At 31.1% G+C, this 10,869-nt stretch overlaps 1 protein-coding gene across 1 annotated transcript in view; it reads right to left on the reverse strand.

Moving 5' to 3' along the window:
- Positions 1–10,869, reverse strand: part of LOC120414034 (uncharacterized) — a 105,168-nt gene that overhangs the window by 83,884 nt on the left and 10,415 nt on the right. The gene's annotated exons all lie outside the window — the stretch shown is intronic.

Raw genomic sequence — 10,869 nt, forward strand, 5'->3', positions numbered from 1 at the left:
TTTTTAGTTTTTAGTTTTTAGTTTTTAGTTTTTAGTTTTTAGTTTTTAGTTTTTAGTTTTTAGTTTTTAGTTTTTAGTTTTTAGTTTTTAGTTTTTAGTTTTTAGTTTTTAGTTTTTTAGTTTTTAGTTTTTAGTTTTTAGTTTTTAGTTTTTAGTTTTTAGTTTTTAGTTTTTAGTTTTTAGTTTTTAGTTTTTAGTTTTTAGTTTTTAGTTTTTAGTTTTTAGTTTTTAGTTTTTAGTTTTTAGTTTTTAGTTTTTAGTTTTTAGTTTTTAGTTTTTAGTTTTTAGTTTTTAGTTTTTAGTTTTTAGTTTTTAGTTTTTAGTTTTTAGTTTTTAGTTTTTAGTTTTTAGTTTTTAGTTTTTAGTTTTTAGTTTTTACATTTTACTTTTTACTTTTTACTTTTTACTTTTTACTTTTTACTTTTTACTTTTTACTTTTTACTTTTTACTTTTTGCTTTTTACTTTTTACTTTTTACTTTTAACTTTTTACTTTTTACTTTTTACTTTTTACTTTTTACTTTTTACTTTTTACTTTTTACTTTTTACTTTTTACTTTTTACTTTTTACTTTTTACTTTTTACTTTTTACTTTTTACTTTTTACTTTTTACTTTTTACTTTTTAGTTTTTAGTTTTTAGTTTTTAGTTTTTAGTTTTTAGTTTTTAGTTTTTAGTTTTTAGTTTTTAGTTTTTAGTTTTTAGTTTTTAGTTTTTAGTTTTTAGTTTTTAGTTTTTAGTTTTTAGTTTTTAGTTTTTAGTTTTTAGTTTTTAGTTTTTAGTTTTTAGTTTTTAGTTTTTAGTTTTTAGTTTTTAGTTTTTAGTTTTTAGTTTTTAGTTTTTAGTTTTTAGTTTTTAGTTTTTAGTTTTTAGTTTTTAGTTTTTAGTTTTTAGTTTTTAGTTTTTAGTTTTTAGTTTTTAGTTTTTAGTTTTTAGTTTTTAGTTTTTAGTTTTTAGTTTTTAGTTTTTAGTTTTAGTTTTTAGTTTTTAGTTTTTAGTTTTTAGTTTTTAGTTTTTAGTTTTTAGTTTTTAGTTTTTAGTTTTTAGTTTTTAGTTTTTAGTTTTTAGTTTTTAGTTTTTAGTTTTTAGTTTTTAGTTTTTAGTTTTAGTTTTTAGTTTTTAGTTTTTAGTTTTTAGTTTTTAGTTTTTAGTTTTTAGTTTTTAGTTTTTAGTTTTTAGTTTTTAGTTTTTTAGTTTTTAGTTTTTAGTTTTTAGTTTTTAGTTTTTAGTTTTTAGTTTTTAGTTTTTAGTTTTTAGTTTTTTAGTTTTTAGTTTTTAGTTTTTAGTTTTTAGTTTTTAGTTTTTAGTTTTTAGTTTTTAGTTTTTAGTTTTTAGTTTTTAGTTTTTAGTTTTTAGTTTTTAGTTTTTAGTTTTTAGTTTTTAGTTTTTAGTTTTTAGTTTTTAGTTTTTAGTTTTTAGTTTTTAGTTTTTAGTTTTTAGTTTTTAGTTTTTAGTTTTTAGTTTTTAGTTTTTAGTTTTTAGTTTTTAGTTTTTAGTTTTTAGTTTTTAGTTTTTAGTTTTTAGTTTTTAGTTTTTAGTTTTTAGTTTTTAGTTTTTAGTTTTTAGTTTTTAGTTTTTAGTTTTTAGTTTTTAGTTTTTAGTTTTTGGTTTTTAGTTTTTAGTTTTTAGTTTTTAGTTTTTAGTTTTTAGTTTTAGTTTTTAGTTTTTAGTTTTTAGTTTTTAGTTTTTAGTTTTTAGTTTTTAGTTTTAGTTTTAGTTTTTAGTTTTTAGTTTTTAGTTTTTAGTTTTTAGTTTTTAGTTTTTAGTTTTTAGATTTTAGTTTTTAGTTTTTAGTTTTTAGTTTTTAGTTTTTAGTTTTAGTTTTTAGTTTTTAGTTTTTAGTTTTTAGTTTTTAGTTTTTAGTTTTTAGTTTTTAGTTTTTAGTTTTTAGTTTTTAGTTTTTAGTTTTTAGTTTTTAGTTTTTAGTTTTTAGTTTTTAGTTTTTAGTTTTTAGTTTTTAGTTTTTAGTTTTTAGTTTTTAGTTTTTAGTTTTTAGTTTTTAGTTTTTAGTTTTTAGTTTTTAGTTTTTAGTTTTTAGTTTTTAGTTTTTAGTTTTTAGTTTTTAGTTTTTAGTTTTTAGTTTTTAGTTTTTAGTTTTTAGTTTTTAGTTTTTAGTTTTTAGTTTTTAGTTTTTAGTTTTTAGTTTTTAGTTTTTAGTTTTTAGTTTTTAGTTTTTACATTTTACTTTTTACTTTTTACTTTTTACTTTTTACTTTTTACTTTTTACTTTTTACTTTTTACTTTTTACTTTTTACTTTTTACTTTTTACTTTTTACTTTTAACTTTTTACTTTTTACTTTTAACTTTTTACTTTTTACTTTTTACTTTTTACTTTTTACTTTTTACTTTTTACTTTTTACTTTTTACTTTTTACTTTTTACTTTTTACTTTTTACTTTTTACTTTTTACTTTTTACTTTTTACTTTTTACTTTTTACTTTTTAGTTTTTAGTTTTTAGTTTTTAGTTTTTAGTTTTTAGTTTTTAGTTTTTAGTTTTTAGTTTTTAGTTTTTAGTTTTTAGTTTTTAGTTTTTAGTTTTTAGTTTTTAGTTTTTAGTTTTTAGTTTTTAGTTTTTAGTTTTTAGTTTTTAGTTTTTAGTTTTTAGTTTTTAGTTTTTAGTTTTTAGTTTTTAGTTTTTAGTTTTTAGTTTTTAGTTTTTAGTTTTTAGTTTTTAGTTTTTAGTTTTTAGTTTTTAGTTTTTAGTTTTTAGTTTTTAGTTTTTAGTTTTTAGTTTTTTAGTTTTTAGTTTTTAGTTTTTAGTTTTTAGTTTTTAGTTTTTAGTTTTTAGTTTTTAGTTTTTAGTTTTTACTTTTTAGTTTTTAGTTTTTAGTTTTTAGTTTTTAGTTTTTAGTTTTTAGTTTTTAGTTTTTAGTTTTTAGTTTTTAGTTTTTAGTTTTTAGTTTTTAGTTTTTAGTTTTAGTTTTTAGTTTTTAGTTTTTAGTTTTTAGTTTTTAGTTTTTAGTTTTTAGTTTTTAGTTTTTAGTTTTTAGTTTTTAGTTTTTAGTTTTTAGTTTTTAGTTTTTAGTTTTTAGTTTTTAGTTTTTAGTTTTTAGTTTTTAGTTTTAGTTTTTAGTTTTTAGTTTTTAGTTTTTAGTTTTTAGTTTTTAGTTTTTAGTTTTTAGTTTTTAGTTTTTAGTTTTTAGTTTTTAGTTTTTAGTTTTTAGTTTTTAGTTTTTAGTTTTTAGTTTTTAGTTTTTAGTTTTTAGTTTTTAGTTTTTAGTTTTTAGTTTTTAGTTTTTAGTTTTTAGTTTTTAGTTTTTAGTTTTTAGTTTTTAGTTTTTAGTTTTTAGTTTTTAGTTTTTAGTTTTTAGTTTTTTAGTTTTTAGTTTTTTAGTTTTTAGTTTTTAGTTTTTAGTTTTTAGTTTTTAGTTTTTTAGTTTTTAGTTTTTAGTTTTTAGTTTTTAGTTTTTAGTTTTTAGTTTTTAGTTTTTAGTTTTTAGTTTTTAGTTTTTAGTTTTTAGTTTTTAGTTTTTAGTTTTTAGTTTTTAGTTTTTAGTTTTTAGTTTTTAGTTTTTTAGTTTTTAGTTTTTAGTTTTTAGTTTTTAGTTTTTAGTTTTTAGTTTTTAGTTTTTAGTTTTTAGTTTTTAGTTTTTAGTTTTTAGTTTTTAGTTTTTAGTTTTTAGTTTTTAGTTTTTAGTTTTTAGTTTTTAGTTTTTAGTTTTTAGTTTTTAGTTTTTAGTTTTTAGTTTTTAGTTTTTAGTTTTTAGTTTTTAGTTTTTAGTTTTTAGTTTTTAGTTTTTAGTTTTTAGTAATTATTTCATCCCAATTAACTATTCCACCCTAAAATCTCTCCCAGCTTGTAAAACTTTATAATGTCACATCCTGCAGTATGTTGGGCTGATAGCATTAGTGCCAAAGCGCCACCAAATCCTACCTGCAGCAGCGGAAGCATTCTACGAATAATGGCAAGGTTAACTAGTTCTAGCACGTTGTCGTAGAAGTAACAGTGGAAGAACAAATTTATCACCTTTCCAACTGTCGCGCACGTTTCTTGCCACGTAATCGTGCCGTCAGCTGACAGTTGGCAACGAGGGGTTGGATTGAATTTAGTCGTTGAAATTATTTCAAAATTTGTCTTTTTCATTTTTGATAACTAAAATGTATTAAAAATACTCCATTCTTTAAGGACACAAATTTTATGTGTTTAGGTGTTTCTATTAAGATGATGTTTTGAGTCCTTTTCTTCTTTGACCCGTTATCAAAAATAAAGTTTAGTTACCAAATTTCTAATCCATACATAAAATCCCTGATGTAACTCAGAGGTTGCAGTTTTACCCGAACTATAGCTCACACATTACATCAAAGTCACTGACGGTACAAATCAACTTCTGGTCAGGGAGCAGCCAATCGTTTGTCCGAGGAAGAGTCGTCAACAACAACACCCGTTTACACACACATACAAACGAGCACACCCCATCACATGTGTAAAATGTGTCACTGTTGTTTGATTAATGCTTCAAATGCAATTTCCTTGTTTTTCCTTTACGCCACCCCGGGCAGCAGGTCCTGGAGTAGCTAGGCACCAGTCCAGAGTCCGATGTCCAGGCGGCTATAACTCTTGGCACAATGCGATGTGGTCTATTTACATTTCGGTTTGGCTCCCCCCCCCCCCCCCCCCCCCCCCGTAGGATCCAGCTGTATCCCGGGGATGTAACGACACGCCAGGACCACAGCAGGACAAACTCCGGACACGCTCGACCGATTCCAGAATCAATAATTCAAACGTTGATTGAAAGTAAATATCGCTCCCTCGTCGTCCGTTCAACATTTGCGTAATTCAGTTGACTTACAGAACACAACCACCCTTCCTCGCTCGACTGTCTCGGCTTCGAACGGATTGACTTATGTCGCCCCACTAATTGGGCTTTCCTGTTGCTCATGCGTACCAAGCGCAAGGATTTCCAGTCGGGGCAGGATAACGGATAGAAACAGGACAGCTCGAGTGGTGGTTGTGTCTCGTTTGACTGGCTGCATCCATCGGTGATTGCGACTGTTGGGCACGATCGCCTAATGAAGCTAATTACATTGTCGTGTATGGTGGGCACAAACTGTTCACTGTTCAAATCGAACACGTGTTGAAAGTTGTTGATACAGTGGTGATTCGATTATTCTGTGTTAAGATGAACTTAGTGTGTAGATTATTCGAACATTTTCCAATTGAATACTTCGGAATACATTGAATTTTAGGGTCCTCATAATATGAGAAAGAAAATCAATACCAGCACCCAAAACTCTACAGTAACCCGAGCAGGGGTAAATAACTCGGGAATACCAAATTTTGGTATTACTTGGGCAAATAACAGCGACCAAAATGTGCTCTTGGTTGCCCAGTAATAGATGGTAAAATACCATGAAATCATACCAAAATCTTGTATGTGGAAGGGCACAACAATACCAAACCATGTTATTCCAAAGGTAAAATAACACCACAAAATGAAATAATTTTTTTTTTTTTTAATTTATATTTATTCAAATTTCTTTTCCATGTACATTCATTCAGTTAAAATATTATTGAGTGTCCAATCACAAACGATGACTTTTCACCTCAATTTTAAATACTAGCAACTTTCATTTATTCATGAAATATTGTAGCTTTCGCTATTCAGTGATTTCAAATGTAGGAGGTCCTACATGTACAAAAGGGAAAAGGGATACCTTAAAACTAACTTATAAACTATATAAAGAGCGGATCAATGCAGCTGAAGACTGCAATGATTTTTGTCGAAATGCATCAATTATCTTATTGGACATAACATCCAAAGTGTCAACTTCGGCTAATTGATGAAGTTCACTGGTGCTGAACCAAAATGAAATCATTTCAATACCAACTTGAGGTCTTCTGGATTTTTGAACATTGCTTGAATATCAAAACTTGGTATTGCCATAGTTTTAATTTTAGGTATTCCCGCGCCCTTGGAAAGTCATATTTTGGTATTCCTGTGGTCTTCCACAAACATGATTTTGGTATGATTTCATGGTATTTTACCATCTATTACTGGGCAACCAAGAGCACATTTTGGTCGCTAGTATTTGCACAAGTAATACCAAAATTTGATATTTTCATACCATGTTTAGTGCAGCAGTTGCAGTTAGTGAAAAAAACGGAAATGATCCATTCTTCACCACACCGAATGCACTTGTCATTGATGAACAGGCCGTGCTTGAAGTTCTAGAAGCTTCTGAAAAATAACAAGATTGAAAAATAAGTATGATTAAAATGAAACTGGATTGAAATTCACCAAAATTCAATAATCTGTTGATTGACTCGTTTTTCAAAGTATTTGGTTATCCCGACTTAGAGAAATTTCAACGTGTTTGAAAAAAAAATTGGTGGGTGTATCACAAAAAAAAAATAAATCAGGTTTAACATTTTTGGGTTTCACGTCCTTTTAGCGCAAAATTAATTATCTCGTCAAAGTTTATAAAAAAATTTCCATAGTTTCAGAGAAAATTGATGAAACCTTATAATACATCATTTTACCGCAAAATTAATTATTTTGTCAAAATTGGTCAAAATTTTCCCATAGTTTGAGAGGAATTTGATAAAACACTTTAATACCAAAATAATACCAAAATGTGCCATCCTGACTTAGAAAATTTTCCACAATTTCAAGTCATTTCTGTAGGGGGTATATCAAAAATGTTTAAAATCAAGTTTGAAATTTCCGGTTTTCAATGAAAGCATTCGCTTCGATACATCATTTTACCGCAAAATTAATTATTTTGTCAAAATTGGTCAAAATTTTCCCATAGTTTAAGAGGAATTTGATAAAACACTTTAATACCGATTGGTGCGCTGGAAGTGGGGACGCGAAGTCGTGATTATTCAGGTTAATTTTTGGTGTGCTTTTGTGTCGCTGTTCGTATCGGATGAGTGATTGTGCTAATCGAATAATAGCGTCATTGATGCGCTGGAAGTGGGGACGCGAAGTCGTGATTATTCAGGTTAATTTTTGGTGTGCTTTTGTGTCGCTGTTTGTATCGGATGAGTGATTGTGCTAATCGAATAATAGCATCATTGGTGCGCTGGAAGTGGGGACGCGAAGTCGTGATTATTCAGGTTAATTTTTGGGGTGCTTTTGTGTCGCTGTTCGTATCGGATGAGTGATTGTGCTAATCGAATAATAGCATCATTGATGCGCTGGAAGTGGGGACGCGAAGTCGTTATTATTCAGGTTAATTTTTGGTGTGCTTTTGTGTCGCTGTTTGTATCGGATGAGTGATTGTGCTAATCGAATAATAGCATCATTGGTGCGCTGGAAGTGGGGACGCGAAGTCGTGATTATTCAGGTTAATTTTTGGTGTGCTTTTGTGTCGCTGTTCGTATCGGATGAGTGATTGTGCTAATCGAATAATAGCGTCATTGATGCGCTGGAAGTGGGGACGCGAAGTCGTGATTATTCAGGTTAATTTTTGGTGTGCTTTTGTGTCGCTGTTCGTATCGGATGAGTGATTGTGCTAATCGAATAATAGCATCATTGATGCGCTGGAAGTGGGGACGCGAAGTCGTGATTATTCAGGTTAATTTTTGGTGTGCTTTTGTGTCGCTGTTCGTATCGGATGAGTGATTGTGCTAATCGAATAATAGCGTCATTGGTGCGCTGGAAGTGGGGACGCGAAGTCGTGATTATTCAGGTTAATTTTTGGTGTGCTTTTGTGTCGCTGTTCGTATCGGATGAGTGATTGTGCTAATCGAATAATAGCGTCATTGATGCGCTGGAAGTGGGGACGCGAAGTCGTGATTATTCAGGTTAATTTTTGGTGTGCTTTTGTGTCGCTGTTCGTATCGGATGAGTGATTGTGCTAATCGAATAATAGCATCATTGGTGCGCTGGAAGTGGGGACGCGAAGTCGTGATTATTCAGGTTAATTTTTGGTGTGCTTTTGTGTCTCTGTTTGTATCGGATGAGTGATTGTGCTAATCGAATAATAGCATCATTGGTGCGCTGGAAGTGGGGACGCGAAGTCGTGATTATTCAGGTTAATTTTTGGTGTGCTTTTGTGTCGCTGTTCGTATCGGATGAGTGATTGTGCTAATCGAATAATAGCGTCATTGATGCGCTGGAAGTGGGGACGCGAAGTCGTGTTTATTCAGGTTAATTTTTGGTGTGCTTTTGTGTCGCTGTTTGTATCGGATGAGTGATTGTGCTAATCGAATAATAGCATCATTGGTGCGCTGGAAGTGGGGACGCGAAGTCGTGATTATTCAGGTTAATTTTTGGTGTGCTTTTGTGTCTCTGTTTGTATCGGATGAGTGATTGTGCTAATCGAATAATAGCATCATTGGTGCGCTGGAAGTGGGGACGCGAAGTCGTGATTATTCAGGTTAATTTTTGGTGTGCTTTTGTGTCTCTGTTTGTATCGGATGAGTGATTGTGCTAATCGAATAATAGCATCATTGGTGCGCTGGAAGTGGGGACGCGAAGTCGTGATTATTCAGGTTAATTTTTGGTGTGCTTTTGTGTCGCTGTTCGTATCGGATGAGTGATTGTGCTAATCGAATAATAGCGTCATTGATGCGCTGGAAGTGGGGACGCGAAGTCGTGATTATTCAGGTTAATTTTTGGTGTGCTTTTGTGTCTCTGTTTGTATCGGATGAGTGATTGTGCTAATCGAATAATAGCATCATTGGTGCGCTGGAAGTGGGGACGCGAAGTCGTGATTATTCAGGTTAATTTTTGGTGTGCTTTTGTGTCGCTGTTCGTATCGGATGAGTGATTGTGCTAATCGAATAATAGCATCATTGATGCGCTGGAAGTGGGGACGCGAAGTCGTGATTATTCAGGTTAATTTTTGGTGTGCTTTTGTGTCGCTGTTCGTATCGGATGAGTGATTGTGCTAATCGAATAATAGCATCATTGGTGCGCTGGAAGTGGGGACGCGAAGTCGTGATTATTCAGGTTAATTTTTGGTGTGCTTTTGTGTCGCTGTTCGTATCGGATGAGTGATTGTGCTAATCGAATAATAGCATCATTGGTGCGCTGGAAGTGGGGACGCGAAGTCGTGATTATTCAGGTTAATTTTTGGTGTGCTTTTGTGTCTCTGTTTGTATCGGATGAGTGATTGTGCTAATCGAATAATAGCATCATTGGTGCGCTGGAAGTGGGGACGCGAAGTCGTGATTATTCAGGTTAATTTTTTGGTGTGCTTTTGTGTCGCTGTTTGTATCGGATGAGTGATTGTGCTAATCGAATAATAGCATCATTGGTGCGCTGGAAGTGGGGACGCGAAGTCGTGATTATTCAGGTTAATTTTTGGTGTGCTTTTGTGTCGCTGTTCGTATCGGATGAGTGATTGTGCTAATCGAATAATAGCATCATTGATGCGCTGGAAGTGGGGACGCGAAGTCGTGATTATTCAGGTTAATTTTTGGTGTGCTTTTGTGTCGCTGTTCGTATCGGATGAGTGATTGTGCTAATCGAATAATAGCATCATTGGTGCGCTGGAAGTGGGGACGCGAAGTCGTGATTATTCAGGTTAATTTTTTGGTGTGCTTTTGTGTCGCTGTTCGTATGGGATGAGTGATTGTGCTAATCGAATAATACCATCATTGGTGCGCTGGTAGTGGGGACGCGAAATCGTGATTATGCAGGTTATTTTTTTTGTGTGCTTTTGTGTCGCTGTTCGTTAGGGGTGAGTGATTGTGGTGATCGAATAATAGCATGACTTACTGAATTATTTGTGTCTTGAGCGTAATTTTCGTTGAGTAATTGGTGTTTTTTGTGATTTTTTTTTTTAGATCTTAATTAATTGTTTCGTGATTTTCAAAGCCCTTCCTATATCATCGTTGATCGGAAGGCACGGCGTCGGGTAAATTGTGTATAATGTTTTCAATAAGGTTTTATTTTTAATGGTGAAAAAGCCATTTCTATATAATGATCGAAAGACGCACTGACATTTTGGATTAATTAATAGTGGAGTGAAATAATTGTGTGTGAATGACTTTGTGTGTTAACCAAAAAGACCTTCCCATAGCATCGTTGCTCGGAAGGCTCGCCGACGGGTCTGTTTTGAAAGTCCTCCCCATAGCATCGTAGCTCGGGAGGCATCGAAAAGCCAATCCCTTATCCTACTAACCCAAAAAAATAATAATCACGTGATGCTTGAAGGAGATGCTGTGGATTCAACGGTCTCAAGCGGTATCAACAAGTATATAGCGAAAAACTGTGTGCTTGATGAGTCTGCAACTTCAACTATCGGACTAACATTCCTCCCTTTCGTTGAACTGCAGGCTTCTTGGGAGGGCGCCGGTATTGACTAATAAAGTAGGGATCTTCAGAGGTTAAACAGTGAACGGATGGTTGGCTCCCACTGATCATTTTTGATTCATTGTTTAACTTCAGCTGATCTGTCAATAACGGAGTAGCAGCTCATTGGCAGTCAACCATGCTCATGCTCATGCTCAATTTGATAAAACACTTTAATACCAAAATAATACCAAAATGTGCCATCCTGACTTAGAAAATTTTCCACAATTTCAAGTCATTTCTGTAGGGGGTATATCAAAAATGTTTAAAATCAAGTTTGAAATTTCCGGTTTTCAATGAAAGCATTCGCTTCGATACATCATTTTACCGCAAAATTAATTATTTTGTCAAAATTGGTCAAAATTTTCCCATAGTTTAAGAGGAATTTGATAAAACACTTTAATACCAAAATAATACCAAAATGTGGCGTTCGACCATTGACATATGCTGCAATTTTGCAATATTAAAACAATACCTTAAATTGGTATGATACCATATTTTGCTCTTGCATAATCCTTAAGACAAATTTTAAAGGGTCCAGGAATACCAAAATTTGGTATCGATACCAGAGAAAGGTATTATTACGCATTTCCCTTGTTATTTACCCATGCTCGGGAATCGTTGGA

This window comes from Culex pipiens, chromosome 2 (assembly GCF_016801865.2).
Source record: "Culex pipiens pallens isolate TS chromosome 2, TS_CPP_V2, whole genome shotgun sequence".
NCBI lineage: Eukaryota > Metazoa > Arthropoda > Insecta > Diptera > Culicidae > Culex > Culex pipiens.